The 10,219-nt window shown below is 41.2% G+C and overlaps 1 long non-coding RNA gene across 1 annotated transcript in view; it reads left to right on the forward strand.

Annotated features, from left to right (window-relative positions):
- Positions 1-4,068: 4,068 nt before the first annotated feature.
- Positions 4,069-10,219, forward strand: part of LOC118321581 — a 14,782-nt gene continuing 8,631 nt past the window's right edge. Inside the window, exon 1 of the long non-coding RNA XR_004796409.1 lies at positions 4,069-4,260. This is a non-coding gene — a long non-coding RNA (uncharacterized LOC118321581). The remainder of the gene's footprint in view (positions 4,261-10,219) is intronic.

Genomic DNA, 10,219 nt, shown 5'->3' on the forward strand with positions numbered 1-10,219 from the left:
AAATAATTAAATATACATAATCTCCACTTCACCCCCTAAATTACAACTAATATTTCTTCATAAAACAGTAATTGAGGGACACTTTCAGATTAAACGCAGAGGTATTGTGTCCTGAGTCGACCACCGTTGCTGCCGTTACTTCTCAGTAACCTAGCAACAGGAACACAGGAGTGTAGGGACAGTTAATTGAACGTTAAAGTTAAAAGTGTACACATGAAACTGCATTTGTGAACATATTTTACCATAAAAGACTCAGATTTATTAAACAGAAAGTAAAGGTGGCGCAGTAGTGCTTCATGTTAGCATTAGAGAGCTAATTTAACTAATTTAAGGTAAGTTACTTTGTCTGTACCTGCCTTGGCGGGAAGAAGGGGAGGAAAAAAAAAGTTGAAGATTTAAACAGGGTCGGATTTACCCACAATGGGGGCATCAGGGCAGAAATAAGCTGTGGGCCCCCTGTTTCTCCCACTCTCTTATGCCAACAGTTTCTATACACCCAACCACATTAGTATTTGTTAGTATTAGTTGTGTTTAATGCCACCTGATGAATGTAGGCCCATTATTCACCCTCCTTTTATGGTCTCAAACAAGGAATTGTTTTCTATAAACTCTTAAATGTGACAGTACGCATCATTTAAGATTATAAATCTTAAATTATAAACTTAATAGCTACAAAAATGTCTTTCTGCTGTTCTTAAACCAGGTCAGACTTATTAACTTCATGCACTAAGGCTGCATTAACATCGGGGTCGGTTACAGATGTATTTGTGCGTTTGTCATTTAGTGTTTGAGCGTGGCTCAGAAGAAATAACAAAGAAAGAGAGAAAGCACAAAAGAAAGAACGTGGAAAAGAAATTAATATAAAAGAAAGGTAGGTAATCTAAGGTAGATTAGATTTTTTTTATGTCAATAATCAGTGCTCATCATGTTCTTTTCAAACTTGTTTTACATTTTAATCAATTTTCTCTTAATATGCAGATGACCAAAATCAAGAAGCTGAGGAAGACACGCAAATGGACCCAAGAAGCGATGCAGCAGGCCGTGCAGGAGGTGCAGGCAGGCCGGCTTTCTTTAGGACGGGCAGCCAAGAAATTTGCGGTCCCAAAGACGAGCGTGGCCGACCGAGTCAGCGGGCGGGTGGCCGTCGATTGTGTCCATGGCCAGAAGCCGCTTCTCGCCAGCGAAGATGAGACTTCCCTGGCGGAGTCCTGCTTGCACTCCGCCAGTCGTGGGCTTCCCCTAACAAAGTCTCAGATTGGGGCCCGCGCTCTGGCCGTCTACAACAACCGTAATCCGGACAAACCAAAGGCCCGTCTTGGCCAAACATGGTGGCTCGGTTTCAGGCGGCGTCAACAGCTCGGCCTCGCCACACGCCAGACGCCGGACTTCACTGACCACGGTAAGGAGTCCTGCGCGAAGAGGGGACCAGTTGAGGACTACTTCAGGCTCCTCGCTGCCACCCTGGAGGAGCAAGGCTTGAGGGAGAAGCCCTGTCAGATGTATAGCTGCGCCCTGACCCGGTTTGAGTTGGACGCAGGCAGGAAGACCAAGGGATCCAGAGACCACATCACCGTCCTGGCCTGCCTCAACGCGGCTGGGGAACATGTCCCTCCGTTCGTTATCTACAAAGGGGGCTATCCACGGGGGCACGATAAGAAGGAAGGAATCCCTGATGCCTTATATGGGACATCGCTGACGGGAGATCTGCACGGAGAGCTGTTAAGAAAGTGGTTTTTTGAGCACTTTCTGAGGTTTGCCGTGCAGACGCGCCCACTGCTGCTCGTCACAGACAGACAGCTGTCTCAGGTGGATCCAGAGCTGGTCCGGGTGGCACAGAGGGAGGGGGTCATTCTCCTGTGCCTTCCACCACACACGTCTCACATCCTGCAGCCTCTGGATATGAGTTTCTTTGGACCCTTGAAGGAAGATTTCTCGGGTCTTAAAGGAGATCTGTCAACAGTTCGTGAATCCTTCTTGGTTTCCAAGAAGGAGTTTTCAAGGGTCCTAAGAGACTCATACCAGAGGCTGAAGGATCCGAAGGTGGCGATGGCTGGATTTAGGAATTGTGGCCTCTACCCTTTGAACCCAACGGCCATTGATTGGTCGCAGGTCGTGTCGTCTGTGGTGCAACCTGAGACCCCTGTTCCAACTCCACTGTCACCTGAAGTTAATCGCCCGTCTCAGGATCCCCTTTTCCCTGTTGCACCGCCCAAAAGTCCATCTTCCAGTCTCTACCTCACTCATCCACTGGTAGCATCAGGTCGCGTAACTGCGGATGTTCTCCGCATCATCCTCAAAACCCGCCAAAACCGAACCTGTAGCACCGAAAGGTTCAGGAGGAAGGCCCGGATGGTGATGGTACCGAACACGTCAGACGTCGTCGAGGTGGTGGAGGACAGCGCACGAAGAGACAGTGTGCAGCAGCAGGAGGCCGAAGACACCAGCCCGGCAGCCAGTTCCTCTACCATACCTGTTAGCTCTTACACTTCAGGCTCCCACAGTCCTAAACATCATCTGACAGGAGAAGGTAAAGTTTTCTTAACTGTTTTGATAGAGAAAAGCATTTCTATTTTACATTTGGACTGCATTTGCATATCAATAAATGCATAAACTTAACTCAAAATGTAGATTTGAATGTTTAATATGATTGTGCCTCACAAGCTCCTTACTCCTGTGAAACACTTTATATAATCTGTAAAAAAAAAACAATATAAAACACATAAACAACTTTCTAACATGTTGGGAAAGTTGACTATAATAAACCAGTAAACATGTTCAGGCATGTCTAAGTCAAGTCTTTTTATATGTACAGTTTTGAACCGCTCTCCTGTCATCTGAAAATCTGCAGTTTCCTCACACACTCTTTCTTTTTCTTTTCTTCTCCGAGTAGGTAACATTGCTGCAAAGAGGCACAAACGCGAAAGGAGGATTTTGAGATGTGGACAGTGCAGGCACCCTTACCCGCTGCGGGATCCAGAAGGACTGGTGCTGTGGGTTCAGTGCGACAACTGCCACACGCTGTTTCACACCATTTGTGTAGGCACAGAATTGGACCTGGACGCTGATCAGTTTTTCTGTTTTTGGTGTCTTGATGTTTGATTTTGTTGTGTTTTTTTGATATTTTGTAATAAATTCAATGTTCAATGCACTGTTTGTGTTGCAGTTCAAGGTTACAGACACATGTTCACATCCTCTTACTGATGCACTTACTGACAAATACCACAAGGGGGCAGGAGCTCACATGAAAGAAAAGGGGGTCTATGGATGAGATGGATACAAAATGCAGATATGTTGTTTATGAAATATTCTTACAGCACGTTGGAAGAAGAATCTGATATACAAATATGCACATTTAAATATGTTGTTAGGTGAAATCTAAAGTTCATGTTCATGTGTATTTTTGTTTTGTGGCCTTTATTTTGTAGCTTCATGTGAAGGTGGAAGTGTTTTATTTTGGAAGTGAGACATGTAACGGAAAAGTAACGAAGAAGGTAACTTGCACAACCGTCTTTACTCTGAAATTAGGACTGTATTCAACAGTTTAATAGTTTTTCCTCGAGGTAACCAAGTTATTTAAATGATTCACATGTTTCTAATGAATTATAGTTTATTTTGTATTTATGGGTTAAATTAACTTATTTTGTAAGCGAGGGAAACCCTCATTAAATGCATTATTTTAATAAAAGTTATATCTTGTTTTATTTGTCTGGCTTTTCTTACCTTAGTTTAACGAACTTTGAAGTTCAAATACACTGTTTATAGGCAATCAATAAGGTTAATATAATAGGTCTATTGGGTCAGGGTGCAAACTTTAATGTCACACACAATCATTTCAAACATACCTGTGAAGGGAAAGCAACCTCGGAGGTCACATTTTTCTTTTTAGTGATAATAAATAAAGACCATAAAGACCCTGTTTGTATTTAAACGTTACTGTAGGTACTTGAATCTGATACTGACCAAGTTTTATCTGCGTGCGTGAAGGCAGCATCTCTCTCTCTCTCTCTGGGTGCTGACAGGTACTTGAAGGTTGTGGCTCTTTGCAGACCTCCGCTGAGGTGTCGACAGCAACTCAAGCTGATGTCATTCGCCCGATTGAAACTTTTGTGCCGTGACCGCTCCAACGTGCCCCCAAAACCCAGGCACCTACAACCAGTCCTCTAACCGGGGGGCTCCTCACATCAGTATCCCCCAGCAAGTGTGTGCAGACCGCCCGCAGCAGTCCGCCGCACCGCCTCCGTGCCTCTGTCGCTCTGCAAGGTAAGACTGATCTGCTTAAATGATTGACACCTTGTGATTTATGAACATTCACTGGGGAAAGAAATGCAGCAATGCTGCAGAAACATTAAATGTAGCCCACTAATCTTTGCTGCTTTCACCTGGTATGATTGATGCACCGTGCACGTTTGAATTGCTGAGTTATCCGATGTACTTGACTGGCACCTGGAACATATATTTGGTGCCCAGGGGAGGAGAACTGATGAGTTTAAAATGATGTTTGTGTGGAAGTTTTTATAAATTCCTGAATGTTTTTACTTCAAGGACTTTCAAATTGATGCACAGTTAGTGTTTTAGAGTTTTACCATACAGTGAATCATCTAAAATTATCTTGCATTGTAACCTCCAGGGATTCAGAGTGAGAAAGTGGGAACCCAAACTAGTCCTGTTTTCTGTGAGGGGGACCCCGAATCCCCTGTTGGACCTTCTCCATAGCTGCTTCAGAAAAAAAACAGATGCTGCAAAGCTGTTTGTAGGTCTACAGTATGTGCAGAAGCCAGGCAGTTCCCTGGAGGAATGCCCTTACCTCAGAGCTGAGTCATGCAAATTATACCTCCCTTCTGTTTCTCCCATCTCTTATCTTTTGAGTTGTTATCACCAGGCCACAATCATTTAACCTAAAATGCAAGTTATAATTAATAAATAGAAAAAGTGAGTTCTTTTCAAGCCATAAATTCTTAAAACATTCTTTTTGTTTTGATAAAATCTGACCAAACTTTACAAAATCTTTCATTAAAATTGCCAAAGCAGATGAAACTGCAGTGCAAATATATTGCAAGATTTCATTGCAGTGCGAGAGTTGGTAAGTTTTTCCCTGTTTTTAAGACAAAAATAATGATAAAATTCCATACAAGTGAGAACTAGTTGCACATTTTTCTGTCCATATCCAACAGGTTATGTTTTATAGGGCAGCAAAATGGTTACGCAGAAACATGTTGGCTGACAAACAGGGAGGTAGATAAAACCTTCTAAACCAGTTTTTTAAGGATGAAATAAATCTTTATAATATTGATTCACATAACATGTACTCATTAGTGTCAGTCTAGTAATTTAAGTAATATGACAGTGTATTAATTCAAGGACAAAGTACAGAAGATGCACTATGACTGGAAAATGTGAAATTTTATGGGGTTAAATTACACTGCCAAAGTATTTCCCCGTTTCCCTCTGGGCTTGTAAAAGAAATACAGACACTTGCATTTAAATACCCAATAAAGCAGGGAAAATAAGCCTCTGAGAGAACATTTGAATCAGTTTGGGAGCAGAGTGGAAATGCAACCTCCCGGAGGCAAACATCCAAAGCCCGAATGAAAACTGCTGATATTGTGGTGCAACGTGATAATAGCCCCTTCTGCCTGCAGCACAGACACAGTGAAAGTCATCTAACATTTCACACAAATAAGATGTTTGCTGTTGTGTGGCTACTTAGCTGCAAGCCCAGCCATGCTTGATGTGCACCTGCATGTGTGTGTGCGTGTGTGTGTGTGAGAGAGAGAGAGAGAGAGATAACTTGATGAAGTTGTCAACTGCACAAACACCTCCAGTGGTTTAGTCTTAGCTTACACATTCACACGTGTCCCAAATGCAGGCAGCTGTAAAGTGGCTTTAACTCTCTATTAAAGTCTCTGAGAAGAATATAGAAGAATCAGGTTATAATGACATACAAAGGGAAGATGGAAGGAGGAGAAGGATGCAAAAAAAAGTGCAGAAATGAGGAGGAGGTACTGTAGAAAAAGACAGATGAGACAAGGAACAGGAGGCGATAGCACAGTGAGTAGTGAGGTGGTGAAAGGAGAACCAGAAAAAATAACGCGAGGAAGCAAGAGGAGAGAAGGAAGAAGACACATTTGGATGATTAGACAAAATGAAGATTAAGCCAAGGGGAGATGTTTAAACCAGCACTAAGATAACTGCCTCCTTGGTTGTAAAAACACAGTAGTTATTCAGTGTCTAACCCAATCGTCCTCTGTCATATTTCAGCTGCTTCTATAGTTACTGTAACCTACAGGTAAACACATTCAGACAGCTTCAGACATGTTCTCTCAAGGCAAGCAGACAACCACAGGGAGGAAAATGATATTCCACCTCTGTCAAATGTTTATATTCACACCTCAGAAACAGTTCAGGAGAGGTCAGAGCATCTCATAAAAAGTAATGTTCCTGCCTTCATTTCTGGGCTCGGGTTACCTTTTTATTTAACTGATCACAGGAGTAAGGCTTTGTTGGATTTCTCTTGGTAGGGCTGTGACATTATGCTTTGTTTTTGACACAGTGCTAACATGTTGACCGAAAAAGCACAGCAAACCGCAAGTCTGCCTCTTGATGTTGCATTTGAATAACCTTTGTGGCATCCGTGGTGATATGGTCATATTGTTTTATCTTAACAAGCAAGTAAATATACTATTAAACGTTTTATTTAAAGAAATCTGTTCAAGGTATAATCATAGGTTTATAAGTTTTAATAGGTTTTTTAAATACAGTTATTTTCCACTGACTTACAGTTGGAATTATTTTAATGTGAAATCTGAAAAGATTTGCTTTATAATATCAATATGAAAAACATATTCATATCATAATATTATCTTATATGCTCATATCCTCTGGCCCCAGTAGCCATTTGTGGTGGAATCATTTGCACCACAAATTTGCATTTGTTTGTACTTCTTTTAATTGTGTATGTATGGCAGGTATTGAATGAGCAATATGAATCTAACTTTGGTTGTATTCCAGCTGGGGATACTAGGTTTTCATGTTTGTTCCCACAGCACACGTCTTTATTCGTCATACGGGACAAATGGGATGCAGCCTTACCTGCCACCTGGATTACTAGCACAGTTACCTGAGACTAAAAGTCAGCCACATTGTCTCATCTTTCCTGCGTAGCGTCCTTCATTTGAAACAATCAAACATTGTGCTGCCTGGCTAAGTAACAGCAGCTAAAATTGGCTTGGTGGTGATGCTGATGTTATTTTTGCAGCTTAATTCAATTGCTTGGATTGTGTCAGTCTAATGTGATTGGCAAAAACGGATGTCCTTGGACTACAGAAGACAGCCAATACAGGCATTAGAGAGTGACTGAGTAAATGGAAAATCGTCCTCTAATGCTGCTGTGACTGCTCTGGGCTTTGAGTTCGATAGCTGCTTTGGTATTTGGGGAGTGTCTGTCAAATAGCCAGGCCTGTTTAGATCATTCAGCAAGTTGGATGCTGGGATAGGTCAATTTATATTCTATAATTTAATAAACAGTGTGACGGCGCTCCAGAGAAATGTGGTCATGGGAAAAAGCTGGGGTCAAACCAACGGGGAGAGGAGAGGAGAGGAGAGGAAGCTTGGATTGGACTTGACAGGAAGAAGAACCCTCTGGGGAGTGCAAGTTCAGTTTTGTGGATAGTGAGCTTGTTCACTGGTTCTACTGGGATTAATTTTCCTCAGTGCTGACTTCTTTTTTCGACTCATCAGTGCTGACCTTTTCTTTAGTCTCTCATCCTGTCAGCACTATTTGGATGTGTACAAGCATGTCCTTCCATTGTAAACAAAGAGAGAAAATGCCAGCGCTGTAAAAACGAGATCCCCAGGAGTTTCACAGGACGATTCTCTTTGTCCCGTTGGTGGCTTCCCTACTGAGTTGCCCCTGTCTTATGAGGACAACCAGTGTTTGTTTCTAATCCAGAAAAGGAAATCTGACCTCCCCAAAGGACATGCAACAAATGCATAGTTTCCCTTTTCTTCCCCCTATCAAGTAGTTTCTAAGCTCTCTAAACTGCTTTCTTTCCTGCAAGTCTTCAAATTAAAAGCCAGCGTTCATTTGTGTGTCTGGAAAGGTTCTGTGATCTTTCAAGAGTTTTCAATCAGCCATGTGGAGCCCTTTGGAAATTTTACAAGATAAACCGCTCACAATATCAGGCAAAAGCCTCAACACTTTAAAATGACATACAGCTGTTCAATAGTGTATGCTGCTCACTTGTTACGTGGATCATCTGGCTAAAAGATGCTGTGAAAGCTCCTGATATCTGTGCACAGTAGACAGGGTGTGGCCAACGCAGGTTTCAGGCTGCACAAGCTTCTCAGTTAACCCCAGTTGTAAACTTGATGGCACATTTTTATGGTCATCACATAAAGGGCACTGTTACTTAGACCCTTTTTCCTCTGTGATATCCCTTTTTAAATGAGTGAAAGTAAAACTAGGCAATTTGGAGCAGCACTGGTGGCTCCAAACAGAAGTTAGAAGTGACTAAAATGTAAATTGCGTGTAAACTTCACACAGAAACCTCACATTTACCGGTTTATGAAGTCTTATACCAAGGAGTAAAATACACAATAAGGGCTTGTTTTCCCTGAATGAAGCTCTGACTGTGACATTTTGACAGTACTAATCCAAGAAGTTAAGGTTCAGGAATGCTTGCACAGTGCAGCTTTTAAAAGCACTTGTTTGTTTTAACTCTTTGGTTTGGAGGCTAATTCCTCCGACCTCAGTCAACCCGATAAACAGCAGTGTGTAGGACTGGAAGTGTATTAAGAGGTGTCAGAATAGGTCAAGTGGTTATTAATGTTTGTAGTTTGTATAGTATAGTAACTGTACTTCAGTGTGAGTGATCTGTAAAACAAAGATATGATGTTGACCAATGCTCTTATAGTAAAGAGAGTAATTCCATTTTATTATTATTTAACATTGTTTATTTAATAGGAGCCATACAGCTAAACGTGGTTACTTACAGAAAACAGATGTAATTGTTATTTATCTAATATAGCCTTGTTTTGTTGGTCTGTATCCACTATGAGTGCGTTGCCTAATTACCAGGACTAATAATCTTTAGGTGGCTTTAATCACAAATTTTAATCATCACTGTAAATATGGTGCAACAGTAGTTTGTGACATTGCATGTTAACAGGAGTCCTCCACCAAATTGACCTCCAGTAGGGAAGATGACTTAAGCTGATGGATTAACTGGGCAGTAAGAGATGGAGATGAGCTATGTTAGTGTGCATTATTGCAGCATCAGCATAATGTGTATCTAGCATATGATAATGACAGAGCAGGCAATGGCAATGACTCCGCATGCATCCATTTGTATAAGTGTGTGCATTAATGTGTGTGTGAGCTAGTGCGCTTGACACACTAACCATGAGTAACACAGCTTTTAGTATGAGGTGACACACATAAGGAACAGCTGCAGAACACACAGACACACACACACACACACAGTTAATGTGGTATTGAGTTAGACAGATTTAGTTAGTCCTGAACCCTGTAAAGGGTACTGAGAAGTACAGTACATTTAAAGCATTTAAACTGTTAGTTGGGTTGTATGGAACATTTTATTACACAAATCAAATGAATGTATCAATGTTATTTATTGTTTCACAGCAGTATTGGATTTTTATATGATTTTTGCACAAATGTGATGATTTACTGTGACTTGTCAAGTGCTTGACTTTGCTGAATTAGCCAATAATAGACATTTACGCCTGGTTTTCACATTCTCAATTGACTGTACTGAAAAACGAATAACCAGAAAACATAGTATATCGAGATAAATATCAACGAGGCAAATGCATGTTGGTCACTGGTGTATGTGAGTTTTTTTTAGGAGAAAACTCACAAAGTACTTTAGAGATGCATTATGAAACAAAACAAAATTATATAATTGACTTGAGTCATTGATTTCTAATGTTGTGAGTAGTACATTTTCGGTTTAATTTTCAGCTCTATTATAGTTTATCGTTTTTTTTTAAAGTCAATGTCAGTAAATGTTCAGTTTTATCATCTCCTGTTTTATCTACTGTTGGTCATCAGCTTTCAGAAAAGGGAACTGTTCACAAGGAGAGGGCAAAGTCGAAATCATTTGTTAAATGATTCGTTCAACATACTAACATTGGCATCATGTAAGAGACCAGGCAGAGTAAGAGGGCGAATGACTTCAGATGCCTGGTACTGTATACA

The sequence above is a fragment of the Morone saxatilis genome, unplaced genomic scaffold (genome assembly GCF_004916995.1).
Source record: "Morone saxatilis isolate NCDOM2014 unplaced genomic scaffold, NCSU_SB_2.0 Contig12, whole genome shotgun sequence".
NCBI classification, from domain to species: Eukaryota; Metazoa; Chordata; class Actinopteri; family Moronidae; genus Morone; species Morone saxatilis.